General features: G+C 39.3%; 1 long non-coding RNA gene across 2 annotated transcripts; it reads left to right on the forward strand.

The window, feature by feature from the left end:
• Positions 1 to 2,629: 2,629 nt before the first annotated feature.
• On the forward strand, positions 2,630 to 16,837 carry LOC122880677. 2 transcript variants are annotated; one of them, XR_006379003.1, is made up of 4 exons: positions 2,630 to 2,944; positions 9,804 to 9,945; positions 10,135 to 10,201; positions 10,535 to 16,837. It is a non-coding gene; the product is annotated as an uncharacterized LOC122880677 (long non-coding RNA). The 2 variants fall into 2 exon arrangements; XR_006379002.1 differs by lacking the exon at positions 10,135 to 10,201.
• The last annotated feature ends 261 nt before the right edge of the window (positions 16,838 to 17,098 follow it).

Consider the following 17,098-nt stretch of genomic DNA (forward strand, 5'->3'; position numbering starts at 1 on the left):
CACCACAGGCTAATGTATCTCCAGACTACAGGATCTTTTAAATGATCTGTCACCATTGTCACAGAAAAATGGCAAAAGTTTCACTTGACTTGAAGTGTCCATGGCTATTAAGTACACAGTTTAGGTAGAGTGCTGCCTGAGCCTTGTGACCCCTGAGCCCCTGAATTTGTGTTGAATGTGTGATTTTTATTTTTCAGAAATTGCCTACACTCTTGTCTTCAAACCTAAACTTACCACCCATTGAACTTGCAAGACATGATCATTGCGAGAACACAATAGATGAATAGATGGCACACCAGTATTACTTCAGTATCTTTGTGTTGAGAAAAATAGTATTAGCTCATCACCAGACATATCTGTTGGATCTCTGCTCAAATTATTATTAAAATCTATAACATTATGAGATATGATTTTAAGCTGTGCCAGAGGCCTGTCAGTGCTGCTGCACTTTATCTGTACTCCCAAATAATCTTTGTAGATGTGGTTATCAGTCTGCAGCAGTGATGTGTCTGCAGCAGCTGGCCTCTGTACTGTGCTGGGCTGGCGACATGCAAACTGCACCACCTTCACCACAGACACACACACCCTCCCCCAGGGAAGAGCCCTCTGAGTAATGAGACATAGCTGGGCCTATGTTCAATGTCCTGTCACTTAATGTGACATGAATCTTGCTTGCTATTTGTGATCGATCTATTTATTACCCTATTTATGTAAAGCCAAGCAAAGTCTCCTGACGTGGGATTTCTTCAGCCTGAAATATCAATGGCCATCACTCTCTTTTGATTGCTTTTTTCTTGTCCTTTCTGGTCTTGTGGCATTTGTTTTGTGGTGTATTGGGGAAAGGATATAAGATATGGAACAACACAGCAGAAAATCTACAGGTATGACTGCTTGCATATCTATTGAATTCATGGAATTTTCAGAAAGCCAAGAATAGAAGTCTCATAAATGGAGCAAATATTCAAATCAGGTCAGCATAATGTTTTCAAACATTTCTACTTGACATATTCTACATTTTGATATAAGCCACAAGACAAGAATATACAAATAATATTAATAATTTATCTGTACAACATCTTTCTGTGTGTGACAGAGATTTAGCACGGAGAAAGTATGATGCATAAGTAAGAATAGGCTGATGTCTGATTATGAGTATTTAGCTCCGTCTTTGAACAAATGCTCTGCACTCTATCTGTAACTCTGCCTGTAACCTAAGTGACAGTTTTACCCTCTAATCTTGCCATTGTTACCAGCTGACATGTCCATGTCATCGCAGCAAGAGCAAATGTGAGTTTCAACATTTTAACACGTTATGCCAAACATGATGGACATAGTGCATCAAGCATCTAAAAGACCTGTCAAAACTGTTATGTAGTGTCTATCTAAGAATGTCTTTTTTTGTCAAATGAAACCTGACAAGATTTAAATAGCATAAAATGATCATGTGGTTCATTTCATTTTGATACAAATAACTTCAGTACAAAGTCAGTTGCACCTTATTTTGGGCTCATAAGTTCTTGTAGCAAATGTATGCAAACAGGTAGATGTTTAGTGTTGTAGTCTCATTACAGTACATGCAGAAAAGAAGCAAATTCTCTGCTTTGTCTAAATGTGGTCTTTCTACCCTAGATCATCTTCAGAGGTGTTCTGTATGCTTCAGTCCAAACCGCCCTCTAGACCTGCTGTGTGCAACAGTCGTGTGAGCGCCAGGGCAGATGCCAGGCCTTTCTAAGAGGGCTTCTCGGGGCAATCCCAGTTACAAGCTCTGGTGTTAACCCGCTGGAGGACTCTTATCAGCTACATGTCATGTTCGCATTTTCCCTGCAGTTCCGCCAACTCCCTCACCGTCATCTCAACACTCTCCTAAGCTCCACCCTTGAAGGCCACTTTTATCTGAAGCGCTAAAGTGGCAAACATATTTGTCCAGAGCTTTCCCACAGTCTCAGGAGTTGGAAAGTGGACGAAGCAACCACATTGTAACACAGAACAGGAGTCAGTGTGTCCACATGGAGCCCCAGGTTTCAGGTGTGTCCATCTGCCCCTCAGTGTTGATGCTCCACTTTCTTTAGAGAACCATATGGGTAGTTTAACATCTTTTAGCACATTAAAGTGCTGTATTTTTTAAAATTCTCCAAACAATTTCCCAGTAGATACATTTTCAGATTAGATTTAGAATCTAACTTCCAGATTGACATTGCTTTACATTCACTTTAAATATATATATATATTTATATTTATATTTAAAACCCCGAATCCATGACAATGAACATTGAATCAACTTTTATTTTGTGACAGTCATTTTATTTTTGCATGGTTTTGGTTGCTTGTGGAAATGTGCAGTGAACATTCTTCTGAACTGAAACATGACTGCATCTATACATAGCGAAGAACAGATTTTATTCTTGGTTACACACAAGAAACAAATTGATTAATTTACAAAACAGCGTCTTCTGTCTGTATCATCAAGAAATCTACTTGATGGACACAGACAAAGTGGGCTTTTGACTTTTTTCCTCTGCTGTCAACTGCAAACCCAGACCCCCACCCACCACCCCCCTGAATCTTCTCATTACTGGGAACAATGAAACAGAAAGAGGAAAAAAAAAGTGTTTTCCCACTTGGGGTTTTTTTCCTCTTTCTGTTTTATTGCTTGTTTTGTCATGTCCACTCACAAGTTCTTGAAACTTTCATTTTTGTTGATGGGGGGGGAGTTGGCTTAGTTCGCCTCCCTTTGCCTTTGACTATACTGTCAGGCCTTTTATGTTCTTCCTGTGGATTTTGGGTCACTGTCAGAGAGACTGAGAGAGGGTGTGAGGGAAATTTAAATGTGGCTCTCCAAAGGCTGGGAGAGAATACTGAGTGGCTGGTTTTCCTTTGGGGAAATACAGAATTTGTGTCCTAATTACTGGAGTTCAACCCAGCCTATGATGCTTCTGGAAAACACGTGAGTATCTTTTTTTGATATACATGTTTACTCCATAATTTACTCTTAGTTTTTCCTCCAAGTTGTTAAATTGTAATTTCCTATCCTGGGAAAAGCAGCTAGTTTTATTGGTCTGATGAGATATTTTGAATATCTAAAGTCACGAAGTGCAATAGTGTAGTTTTCCCCAATTTCTAATATTTTAAGTAGTGGAAGACTCCTCTGGTGGCTCGCTATTGTAGGGACACCCATCTCTGGCTCATGTTGGCACCTTTTTCCTTCCTTGGGGATTAGGAGCTGTCAATGGGCCCCTCTGCTCCATGCACACACACACACTGCAGTAGCTTCTCAAATCTCTAGTTCTTAGGGTACTGTGTATGATAGTGACTGGGCGAGCTTGGGGCTTGATTAGCGCAGTTAGCCCTTCTAAGGCTCTGGCTGTTTACAGTGGATTACAGGGAGGGAGGCAGGGGTTAAGTCTACCCAGGCACCATGCCTCCCCCCCCAGCTCCCACCCCCACCCCCACGGGAGCCACTGCAGCAGGGCTGGCAGCTCGTCTGGGCTCCCCATCGCAAGGCCAGGCTGACAGGTAGCGGGATTTGGCAGAGCAGTTTGCATGAGAGCCAACAAGAAAAACTGAACATGGCGGATTAGTTAGGGATTATGTTGTCAGAGTTAGCCTTGACGGACAAACTGCAGAGGAATAAATTGCAATCTGTTTGAGAAGCGCGCTGCCACGCAAACAGGAGAGGCATCGGCTTGTCTCACAGCCTGTCCAAAATGACAGGGAGGGAGAAAATCATTAATAATTTATAAACAAAGTCCACAGCCATTACGGACGTCTGACCACTCTGGCTGGACGAGACGTCTGGTTGTCTAACCCCTAACATCAGGAGCTGGTTCATGTTAAATCTTAAAACCAAATGTGACAGGGCATAAGAGAAGGTTGTAGTGGGAAGGGATCGTAAAATGTACCGGCCACTCCTGTGAATTAAAGTCTATCATCGTGTTTCTGATAAGGCAGTGATTGAGGAACAGTCAGGAAGGTCTAGATCTACCTGTGGCATTTTTGAACTGTCAAATTCATGTTCATTAGTTTAAAGTTGTGACTCATTTTGGCACCTGCCATCTTAGAATGAAATTTTAGTAAAGCACCGGAAATTACCTAAGTAGCTTTTATGAAGCCAGGGAGACTAGTAAACAAAGCCCAGTGTTTAGGCTGTGGTCCTTTAATTGCAAAATTGGACTGTACTGTGTTTTGTGCAAATGTAGCTCATAGCTTCTGTGTAGGGCTAGTTTGTTTTCTATTTTACAGTATTTTGACTTATATTATGGTCGAGTGCATTTGGTGTATGCTCAAACACTGTCATAGGTCAACTGTAGACTGTTACATTAAGTATTTTATTTCACAAGCAGGACACTTACTAATTGTTGATTTATTTGTATTTATTTTATGCATTCAGTGCCCTGTATAAAAATATACATCCAGAATCAAACCAGAAGTATTTCCCCCCAGGTGAGATTAACTATGATATTAAATAGCAATGCCATCTTGAAATAGTACTGTTCTTTCACTCATTTCCTTGCAATTACATCCAACATTCAACCTTGATTCATGTGCTTAGGATTTAAAATTATTCAAAAATGAAGAGGATCAGGCTCCCTGTATCAACAGAAAAAAATCAGGTTAGTTGGAAATGGGTGAAAGGGCAAAATGTTTGATTGTTAATGTCTCACAGCAAGAGTTAAGAAAAAACTTCAGAGTTAAGGCTAATAGCTTTATAAGTGAGACTTGGTCTACATCCAGAGGAAATAATAATTTCAAAAAGTACAAATTTCCCACTGAAAGAGTAAACACACTGCAACAGCTACATTTAATTTCTTTCTGTTTTCATCTCACATTTGAGTCGTTCTCTATTGGAGAATAGAATTAGCTCGATTTGACGCCGTGCAGCAGCGTTCTTATGCCGAGGACTGACTGGCATGGTAAAATGTATTAATGAGCTTTATTGCATTCTATCCTCTCCTACATCATTAGGAATGCATGTCTGTATGTTAAACATATGAATATGCATCGGCATAGAGCATTTGCTCTCAGAGTTAGCAGTGAGCCAGCGTTGTGCCTTGAATAATAATCTAGCCGAGAAATGAACTGCATTTTCTTTGCCTTCGCCTTGTAATTGAAAAAAGATAATAAGAGCACATTTTGATTTTTAATTTTATCACGAAACTGGTTCTGAATGTCAAATTGTGTTCTCATTGAGGGAACTTATAATTTTATATGAGGTGGTATTTGCTTATATGTAAAAATGTTGCATGTTTAGATTAATTTAGTTATGTGTGTATTTGTGATCACAGTACTGTATCTTGTAATTCATTAGTAAATAAATAGACAGAATCATGTGGTTTTAGTATGTTAATTGAAAATATAAGTTGGTGAGCAAATACATTAGACTGAAATATATTTAATTTCAGTCTGTTTTCCTGAACAAATCCAGTCCAGTGTTCCCAGTCAAACTGCCAGACTGAGGGTGATCCTGAGGTCAGCAGAGGTCACTGGATAAAGGTTAACAAATTACCACAAAGCATCTCACACACCTGATTGATGTTGAGTGGGGGAAGGGAATGTGTATAGGGGGTTAGGTCAAGATAAGGTAAGCTTGGAGATGGAGCATTTCTGTAAAAAAAAAAAAAAAAAAAAAACAGACAACAAAAGACAGTGTGTACACTGCAGCAACTTCTACACAGCCTTCTGACCAATGCCCAGAGAAAATGCCATACTAAAATGCAGCTGACTTTTATAAATAAAAATAAAGTGCATTCAAACTCAAAAGGAGCAAAAGCTAAACATATTCAAAAACTACAAGTGCAACCCTCCCAAACAAATAGCTTTAGTATTTTAGAGATCTACATTGTAAATGCAATTTTATTAAAGAATTGAAATGGAAGTAACATATAGATAGATGTCATATATAGTTGTAGTATAAATGAGAAATCAGGACCCACAAGTGAAAACTGGAGCACTCCCTAACTCTAAGAAAGAAGCATTTTAACTGGTCCACTCAGTGCATTTTTTCCCCTGTTTTTCCTCAGTCTTCCAGTTCTCTTAGCGCCTGTGCTCTGACTGTACCCTCGGACTTCAGGGCTGCAGAAGACCTGCTATTCATTCACCACACACAAGTCGCCAACAAAAACAGCCAGCGCTCCTTCAGAACAAAGACACAATCTGCACACATCAGGCAGCATGTTATAGGACATGGAGCAGTGAAGCGAGGGAGGACCCGGGCCTACTGATTTACTGACAGGCCAATTAGAGGGAGCAAATCAGCTATCTGAGCTAAATATTCCAGATAGGGTGGGCATGCAGCAGGGTGACGGACCCTCCAGGGGCTTGGAGGGGGCGCCACGGGGGTGTTCATGCTGACTGATTTATCTGGGTGAAGGTGAGAGACATAGATGGCTCTGACTTCTTACTATTACTCTGGTTTCTATGGAGCTGTTGCTGCTCATTATGATCTAAGAAATTACAACACATGAATATGAGTAAATAGTTTCATTCCAAATGGAGATATCTGCTACTGTAAAATATGGAAAAAAGATGACAAAATATATATTCACAAGTCTTTGCTCCAAAAATAGCAACAATCCTGAGGATCAACCCATCCATGTTTTTAAAATCTGGAAAGATAAACTCCAGAAACCAAATAGTTTCCAGGACATAAAGCATTTTAGAAGGAGAGACTAAAACCCCAGGAGCAAGTTGAACATTCCCTGCTCATCCTCTCTCAGTCCCCATTGCAAATAAATAAATCAGCTACAGCCGTACAGAACTTTCGACCTGTAGTGACTCACTCACTGGAAATTACAGGTTTCATTTTCCCTTTGATTTCCAAATGGTATTATCTTTGCTCTCCAGTGGAGGGAGGGTAAACAGTAGCAGTGGAGATTCATATGTCTCTTTAAATAAACTGCATTGTCTGATAATGTTTTAATGGGCAAACCTCGATCCCCAGAGCAGTGACCCTTCTGAGTGTGCTTCAGCTAAGTACTCAGCACAGGGTGCTGAAATGTAATTGCTATGTACATTGCAGGCTATTCTCTGGTTTCTACACTGCAAGAAATGTCCAACTGAATGACTCTACTGTCATGTATAGAGAATTTTAAAGGCAGAATATGCAGGATTTTCCTAAAAAAACAAAATGTACAAACTCATACAAAAATAATCCCTCTCAATCATCACTTATGACCCACCAGAAGTGTGTGGCGATATCTGCAGAGACCCTGCCCTCTGCCTGTATTTTCTTAGTTTCTTATTATTTTGCTGAGTTCGGGATGTTTCTGGGTGTCAATCTTTGGGCAGCCAATAACAGCGTGCAGGCTGTGAGGGACTCTATAAAATGTAGCGAGCAGGTTACATCTGCGTCTCCATCTCTCTCTGCTCTCTGTCTGTGTCATAGATGTATCTCCAGTGCTGGCACAGCGCTAAAAGAAGTGTGCAGATAGGTCTGGCTATGCAAGACCATAATGTATAAAGAGCTGCTCTTTATTTGGTTTGCGTGTCTTTTTGACCAAGAGCGGGGCTACACACACACACACACACACACAGACAGAGCAGACGTGGAAGCGTTCCTTCGCCAGCATTCACACAAAATCCGAAGGAGCCACTCCTTCCTGCAGGGTTGTGTGGAAGTGTGGCCGTGTTTATTTGTGCTTCAGAACGTAACCGCTGTGAAACAATCAGAAAATAATGTTTTATTCTGATTCACTGCTTTGTTCTCGCCAACGTCACTGTCTCTCTTCATTCACTCTCTAGCCCTCTCTCACGAAGCAGATCGCGATCTTGCTTCACCGCAGGTCTTGACATAAGGCAAATTACTTTGCTTTTTGCTTGTGTCCCGCATGCTTCATAAAAAATTTAGATTTACATTGGAGAAATTTTAAATAACCCTATACCAATTTGGCAGATTTATTGATTTTACAAATCACATTTTAACACTTAAAATCAAACTGAAATTCAAATTGATGTTTGCAAAGAAATCAGTATATGAATCCTTGGTGTTTGTTTTGACTTGCACTCATTTTGTAAAAATTGTAATAATAATAAAAAAGGAAGAATTGTTTTCTATTGTGACAGTGCTACATTAGTGTAGCATTATTTTTTGGTTCTGAGTGACCATGTCAGTACTTTTATTGGTTCAATATTTGTGGGCCGGCAGTAGAAATAGTCCGTAATATCAGTTCAGTTCCAACAGCCACACAGGCAGTCAACCAGCTGGGAGGCTGACGTTGTTAGCCTTGGTTTAATAGTCCCATCTGTCATTTGAGCACTCCCTACGTTTCTCTATGACTCCGTAGTTACTCCATGTCATGATGCGAATCATAGAGTAATGTGCTGGCGTAACTGGGCTACCTGTTGCTGTGAGTCACATCATTTGCCATCACCACAACTGGACCCATGAAAGAGAGACAGCTAATGCTAGCAAGACCCCCTCTGTTGTACAATGTGGGACAAACACAAAGCACTGAGAGGGAGCTGCCATTCACTCAGCAAGTTTTAAAATAACTTTAAAAAGTTACGTCAGACGGGAATCAGTGCTAATGTTAGCAAGCTAGTGGAATACAAGCTTAACAGCACGATGGGTCCTCTCATATGTTGAATCTTGTAAAGTGGCAGATGTCTTAAATGGGACACAACCAACGCTATGCAGGCTTGTTGAAGGGGGAAAAAAAAACTTATCAACGTTAGTAGGATGTACAGGGCTAAGACGTGCTCCAGTCAGTTAGCGCAACACGGAAATTGACAACGTGTCTCTTAGCAACTGCAGCCTTCAAATGTCAATCAACCGTTGCCATGGGAAATGCCCTTGCAAAGCCTTGAATCTTGTATGCTGTTTACACAAATATGTACAAAACGGTTTTGTCCTCTCTTGAAATAAGGAACATAATGCACAGCTGCAGTATTATCGTTACTATTAGTTGGTAGAATAAAAATTTCAGGTCGACTTTAAAATAGTACTTGCATATTTTTTGCAGTGGATGTGTGCCTATAATGTTCTTCCCACCTTATTCCTACATGGGGGTCCATTTCCAGTCAAAACAGAGAGGGTGTCCACAGAACAGACAACATAGGGATTTTTTTACACCAGAGACCCACACACACTGTGTTTTAATGATGTTTCCCTGGAAAGAATCAAAGACATGCGCAGGAATGAGGGGACCACAAAGAGGACAAGAAACTTTAGGGGGGAAAAAAAGAACAGAGGATGTTATCAGATGGAAAGAATGAGCAGGAGAAAAAAAATGAGACAAAGTAACTCGACTCAATATGTGCACGACTCCCACGTTTTCCTTTTCTAGCTGAAACTAATGAATTTTTGCGGGAAGAGGAAATGCTTTGGGAATAGGTAAAAATTTCATCAAACACCGGATGTGTGCACTTGATTAGTAATTCAGACCAAAGCTAACTTTGGTAAGACAATATTACAAGAGGGCTCAAGGAAATGGCTAATGAGCAGCTAAGCTAACTTTATCTTGCTCCAGAGCATACAGTCATCTGCTTTTCTAGGCATTGAATCCTAATTGGATTGTGGAGAAGTGAAGAGGACAAAGAACACTTATCTTTCACAATTATCAGGAATTCATATCTTGGGCAAATTTGCTAGCTTGCATTACAATTTGATTGAATGAACTATTGATGAGCACCAGAAACTAATATCATTTCAATCTCCCGACCCTTAACAATCAATAGATTATTCTGATTTTGGATATTAAAGAAGAAGCTTTAAAAATATTTTATGATATTTTGTGACCATCCTTTTAGTCATCTTTCATTTCTCAGTCTCAGACTCTCTTTCCCTCTCAACACCTGTCTTTCATCAGGCTTTGGTGACCAGCTATTGTGGTGTGCAGTGCACAGGAAGTGATGCAGTGACGCACTCGACAGGCTCGAATCATTCATGAGCTGACACTGAGGGCGCGGCCTGATGTAAAGATGTAAAGTAATATCCCAGCAGTGCATGAGGTCAGTCATCCCCTTTTTACAGGCAACATGAAAAGAGGTTTGAGTGCCGGTCACGAGACAGGGCTGGGTCCCTTTGTCTCAAGGGTTCATCAGTTCAGTTAATATAACAGGGCGAGGTGGATGCTGCAGGACATTTCTAATATACTGATGTAATTAGATAACATTGCATGCATTCTTTGACATTTGCAGACACAAACAACTTTCAGGAGTGAGAGATATATCATCGCTGCCATGTGAAAACTCACATTTCCCTAAGGTCAGCGTTTCAGGAATTAAAACCTTGATTTAAAATTGACCATCATGTATTTTTGAAATTGTTAAATGGGTCAGGAAAGGGTTTCATAAGGCTAGAAGGTCAAATCATTGTCTCAGCCTACATAAGACCTTGTAATCGGAAGTCATCTTATTGTATTGAACACGTGTTTAAAAACGCCACTACAATGTGAGAAAAGGCATTTTTCCCAGCTGTTTTTTATTTTTTCTTTCACATGTGAAGTTCAGTGGTCACCGTGATGTTTTGACTACCCTCAGAGTAGAAAACAACAGTATAAATTGAGATCATTTTTGTCTGTTTTGACGTTGTCCACAGGTTAGGGTGCCGATTAATCCCAGATGGATGGAGTCGCCCACACGAGAGGTGACGTGAGGTGATTCACCATCACTTTGGTATTAGTCCCATAATGCAAGCTGACGGTGGGGATTTCAGAAGCAGGGGAGGGGAAGTGGGCGGTCCAGAGGGTTCGTGTTCAGGCCTCTTCTGTGAATCATGCAGCCTAGCGTGCGATCGGCACACTGTCCTCCTCTTGACTCCTTCATAAGCTCTGTTACAATAACACACTTGCCTTTCACTCAGGTCCTAACCCCGAACCTCCCCTGTCCAAAACTCCCCCCACCCACCACCACCAACACTCCACTTCTCCAAAAAACACAGGAGGAAAAAGAGAAACAGCCCTGTGCCTACAGTTTTCTATAAGATAAAAGCTTTAGGGTATTTATTTCGGCCGCTGGCTCCCCTCAAAACTCCATTGCTGTTGTTAGCATAACTGTGATGACAAAGATAATCTTTGTTATTATTATTATTATTCATCCCCACTTTAATTAATTTCTCCCCGGGGCTCAAAGCAGTAATAAGGAGCAGACGCTGACTGTCTCTACCCCACTCTACTTCCTCAACACTTAAATCCCAACCAAGTGCAAGTTAAGGTTAACAGTGCCATCTACAGTAGAGAGAAAACTAGTCCATTGTGTGCTTTGATGATACTGATGACATGAGCGGTACTGACATGGACATATCTGAGGCATCAGCCATCTTGTACTGATGGGTTTTTACCTCTTTGTTATTTAGGGTGCGTTCAGCAAAAGTGGGCCTCTTTTTGGCAAATGCACCAGGGTACTACTACAACAAATATTCACTCATACCAGTCATGTTTTGTGAAATGGTACGACCCTTCTTAACATTCTCATGTACCATTTTGAAAATAAATAATTAAAATAAATGATGTTTATCTTTCATTCTGACATGATCAGACTAACAACCTCCACATTACAGCACAACAGCTTAAACAACATGAGCCACCTCATCATTCTTGTCCAATATTAAATGAAAATATATAAAATTGCAGGAATGCTGCATGAACCATGTTTAGAAAAGAGTCCCACTTTACTTGAAATCACAGTACCAGTTTTGCTAACACCCCAAAGTCAAGGAGTTACAGTTTAAACCTTGATGCTAGCTAATCTATATTATATTTATCTCATTTACTAAGACATACAATAATATTGAAGATTTTAATCCATAGGTCTGGCACTTCTAGAGTTATTCCATGACGGATATCATGTGAGATGTGCAGTCTGTTTAAGGGGCCTTTTTCTGTCTGTAAGATCACAAATTTCAATCCCTATGACAATCTGACACCCAGTCTAATTGCAAACACTCTTGAGCATAAATCTGATTCCCAAATTGTTTTGCAACCAAACATCAAGTGTGCTCCAAATGTCTCATGGAACTATTCTTTATTGTGCTGTTTAAAGTATCACAAAATATACAAAGAAATCCATTCTCACCTCATTTATCAGCATGATTCTTGTTAGAATAGTGCTATCCCTGAATAATTGTTTATCCATTTAAGCAGGAATAAGGCTAGGTGAGTGACATGAACTAATTCACAGCTGACTAATTTAGCACATCAATGTCAGAGACTAAACACAAGGATTCAGAGATTTAACCATTTGCCTTGACGAGGGAGAGAAAAAAAGGGCTAAAGACGGACCATTACTGTTTATCCTCAGCCTTATCACTACTGGCAATGGGCTTGTAAATATTATCCTATTCTCCTTAATCCACTGCACAACGCCGTGCTCACCCACTTACCGGAAGCTCCGACATTTACCTCGGGATTTGCCGGGGCTTGGGCTAGAGTGGCTGCGAGTAGGAAAGTGCTAATCTACAAGGCAGATTCAGGATTAGTCTGGTGAGCCAGGTGACCCGAGGGCCTGAGATCTCATTGGCCGGAGGGGATGCAGGCCCGTGGTCCGTGGTGGGGGGTAACTGACAAGAGGAAACTAGGAAGGCGAAGGGGGGGTTCTCTCCAACTCTGTTTTCTCGTTGTTTCTCCCCTTCTCCTTTCTCTCTTCCACACTCGTTCTCTCTCGCTCTCTCTGAAGGAGCCCTGATGAGAATTCCACTAATCATCTGAGGATTAACAGGGACTCAGACAACACTACATCTAATTCCCCCTTCACCGCCACTGGGGCAACAAGAGGCCCCACGCAGCACTACAGCGCACCAGCACTGAACAGATCACTATGCATGTGTATGCAACTAGTAGACTCAGATATGAGGTAGATATTCACTTGTTGATTTAGTCGTAACTGATCAGTATGAGCCAAATGTACTCATTAAGTTGATCCATCATGCTAACCCTGCCTAGACATTATGTTTATATACTGCTTATGTGTTTTGGCAAGTGCATTTTGAGGTAAACATAATTGCTGCCTGGATTACGGTCAGTGGCAACGTTTTGTCAAATGAACAAAGTGCTACATTTTTGTATTGCTCAAAAGTCGTAGGGATGTGGTCGGGGGGGATGTATGGTGCATACAGGCGCAAGATTTTGATACCGAAAACGATGGTTTCCGTCTTGAGTGTTCTTTGGTTTAGGCAACAAGAGCATTTTGGTTAAGATATGGGAAAAACTGAGTTTTCAGTTAAATGTTAATAAAGTAAAAATGCCCTATCTCTTGCTTTAAGTCACTGTTGACTTTTTAAATATTTACCAAGATGACTATCTTTCCCTAACCTCAACAAAGCACTGTGAGTGTCTAAACATAACCATAACATTTTTTTATATTCTTTAGTTGTAATAAGTGCAATAAAAGTGTAATATGTTGCAAAAGCTCATAATGTATACATTTAGTTTTGACATTTTGCGTCTTGGCAGATATGTTAATTAACAACTTCTAATTCTGTTAATATGTTTTCCTCAAAACTTATTTGCTTTTGTAAATTAGTGGAATTTATTATTATTATTATTAAATGACAGGGTTGATCTTGGCTTTACCTATTAAATGCATCGCTTTTAATCTCCTCTTTTGTGACAGTAATTTCTGAGGAAAAGTTTTGGATTCCAAGACCAGGGAAAATTTAGGGGAAAGTAATAAATGACCACAAATTGCTCCAGTGGAGTCCACCAGTAGCCAAAAAATAGTGTAGAGTGTAGTGCTGAAACAACTAGTTGATTAATTAATTAGTCAATCAACATAAAATGTATTTACAAAAATTATGATAATTGATCTGTACAAGTCATTTATATGGCAGAAATGCCAAATATTTTTGTTTTTTGGCATTTAGACTTTACTGGGCAGTAGAGATAGAGACACAAGAAGAGAGAGAGGGAGATATGACATGTAACAAAGCTTGATGGCTGGAATCGAACCCCATGGCATTGCATAGACTTAATTATTAATTTATCAAAAATATCAGTAATGAAAATAATCATTAATTGGAGCTCTTTTAAGTGACTGAGTAGTTCCTTGTGTGGACATGGACATGTGCAGCTGTATTATTATACTGATGCTGAAATATGTACTATAAAACATTTGACAGAAAAAGACAAAAATAAGTGACTAAAGAAATCACTCATTTTGGCTAAAATACCCAAATTGGCTAAGAATGTGCCGTTCAAACACAGCAAAGCTTAATGTTTTGGCCTCTGTGTTTTGCTTTATACTTTCACCTTTTCTTATTTTTCTGTCTGAGATGAGTGTGTATGACTGCTCTGAGTGTAATCCTGTGTGCTTGGATAAGAACACGATGGTCAGCTTGTGTTTTTCAAAGTGACACTGGCATCAGGAACTCATTCATTTTAATGCCGAGGCTCATTCACTTACCAGGTCATGCTGGGCCACCCACAATGCAAAACTACTTCTAAAAAATCTGAACATCAAGAGTGTGCAGTTTCACACCATGATATGTGATATTTTAAAGTCAGTATTTCAGCACTGTTTAATATTAATGCTTCAAACCGTGCATTGTACCCATGCACAATTCATGATAATATATTAGAGGCATCAAGGGTAAGTGGGTTGCATTTTCAGTACATTTTGGCGGCAGTCCCGTGCTATCTCGGAGACAGGTTGGCTTCCCAGCCTCCCACAGTTTTGCAGTAATGAAGGAGCTGTCTTACCCAAACAAACAGCCTCTCTGGAGATGTACCTCAACTACCTCCTTAATCCAGGAAGTCTCTCTTATCTTCCCACAAATGGCCCTGTAGTGAGGCACAGAACACTGCAGTGTCATTCATCAGTTAAACCCCAGAGCGATGAGCAGGTACGATTGCTTCATGTTGGGAAAGTGAAAAGTGACAGCACGCACTCTGGTGGCGTAGATCAGGGCTCTGAGCTCAGTTTTGTCCGTCAGACGTCAATCTATGTGTCACAATCCTGAATCCACACAGAATGATGTGCCTTTATTTTTCATTGGCAGATATCAATGCTTCTATTACTCAAGTCCCCCTGGTGTGGTGGTGCTGTTATGTTGTGCATCGAGGATTTTAAGCTTATTCTACTGTGGCATTTGTCATAAATCTTCCAAGACAAGAGCATGTTCAATACAGTTAAAATATTCTGAAGCATGCTGTTGTCAGACACTCTTAACAGGATTTTATCTATCACAAAAAAATCTCATTTTTAGATACTTGTAATTTTCATCAGAAGTTTTGGCAGGCCAAATTCAGTTCTGCCTCAAAATAATATTTTTTCTGCATGTTCCAGCATCAGTTTTAGATTTATTTGTTTTTCCCCCCATTTATTAATTATTTGAGTTGGCTAAGAATCAGTTAAAAACTTAAGATCCCGTGTTTGGAATTATTTCCTAATTGCCCTTTATGTCTTTAAAAGACTCAATTAAAAGTTGGAGGTAAAATAAACTACAAAGTAAAAGAATCATCATTTTTATCAACAAATTTCCTCTGACCAGTACTCTTTGCCCCATTTTCTTCATTTTGCTTTTAAGTATTTTTTGACCTAATTTTTGTCAGACTGGTGGATGATAATATGACCACCTCCACCACCACTGAGGTGGTCATATTATTACCCAACACCAAATTTCTTCATCACGTAGCAATGATATTTACACAATGAAAAGTGTCGGATGAAAATGTATGGTTTGATGGCTTGTCCAAAGAGATGGCAGTGCCTGAAGGTGTTGACAAGAAGAAAATGGAGAGTTTGGGAGTGAGGACTTGCAGCAGAGAAAAGTAATTTGTGGAGGAGTTGTGACACTTGGCGCCACTCATTAGACTACTTCATAGAGAGCTAAAAGCTTTGCTTCTCCCACAGAACACACTCCCACACAGCGCTGACTGGACCATGTCAGGCACAGTGCTGTCGATGGAAAACCAGGAATCCACAAAAGAAAGTTTGTCAAAATGAAAAAAGAATGTTTATATTGTGCGCATGTACAGTGATTTAAAAAAAAAAAATAAGATTATGCTATTGGGTTTTAATAAGGTTAAAAGGAGCAAGAAACAGAACTAACACATTACAGCTTAGTAACACACACACACACACATATATGCTCCAAATCAACTTCTGGCAAACGTTTTTTTTTAATTGCTGCAGAAGTTGGCAATGTCAGTATTGTGGACCAGGAATGATGGTTTTGTGAATTATAATTTTCATACTTATGATAATATACAATGTCTGAATACTACTACTACTACTAATAATAATAATAATAATTTTATAAGAAGAATTTTAATAATAATAATATTATAATAGAATGAAAATGTCATACCAGCCATAAAACACACACACTTCCACAATGCAAAATTGGTAAGGAAAAACAACAACATAACTTAACATAAGTTACATGCATATATACCTGCAAAGACAAATATGTTATTTTAGGTCTTTAATTACACAGTTGATAATTTCATATTCAGTACTTATTACTTCAGTACTAATTAAGTAACTAATTTATAAAAGAAATAAGAATGAATAAAATAAAATAACGAATTGACTATTACAAAACATTTTCTACTTATATTCTTTTTTTTCTCGATCATTCTAGTAGCCTACATTACAACATTTTTTCTGAGGCTCCCACTTTGCTTTGTTATGTTGATAATTCAAAATTTAAATATTTTTCTTTTGCTGCTACACGCATTTCCTGTGGGTAACAGTCCTCACTTATATGTCTAGAATGTTAATTCAATGTAAAAGGTTTAGGGTTTACATTACTGTGATACTTTGGGGTTTACAAGCAAGAATAACATTTTTAATTTGTACAATTTGTACTTATATATTAATACCAAAATAAAATAGTCATATTTGTCTACTCTAGATGTTTTCCATGTTTTAAAGTTGTTTTGTCATTTGTTTCTGTACTATAATTTGCATTTCTTAATAAAGTACTTGTTCTTCTTCAGCTCAGTTATGACTGAATTGTTCTCTCCCTTCCTGTGTTAATATGCTTGTGTGTTAAATAGCCGAGCAGTTTCCCATTACTATCAGTTACTCTGAGGCAGGTTTTGAGCTAGTTGCTAAGTGCTTTCAGCCAACAGTGTTGATCGTTAATACTGATCTGTACATTTTTTCCAACTAAAGCTCTTATAAAGAGCTAAGACCATAAGACTGTGTTTGCGAGTTTAGT

The sequence above is a fragment of the Siniperca chuatsi genome, linkage group LG8 (assembly GCF_020085105.1).
Source record: "Siniperca chuatsi isolate FFG_IHB_CAS linkage group LG8, ASM2008510v1, whole genome shotgun sequence".
In the NCBI taxonomy this organism is placed as follows: Eukaryota; Metazoa; Chordata; class Actinopteri; order Centrarchiformes; family Sinipercidae; genus Siniperca; species Siniperca chuatsi.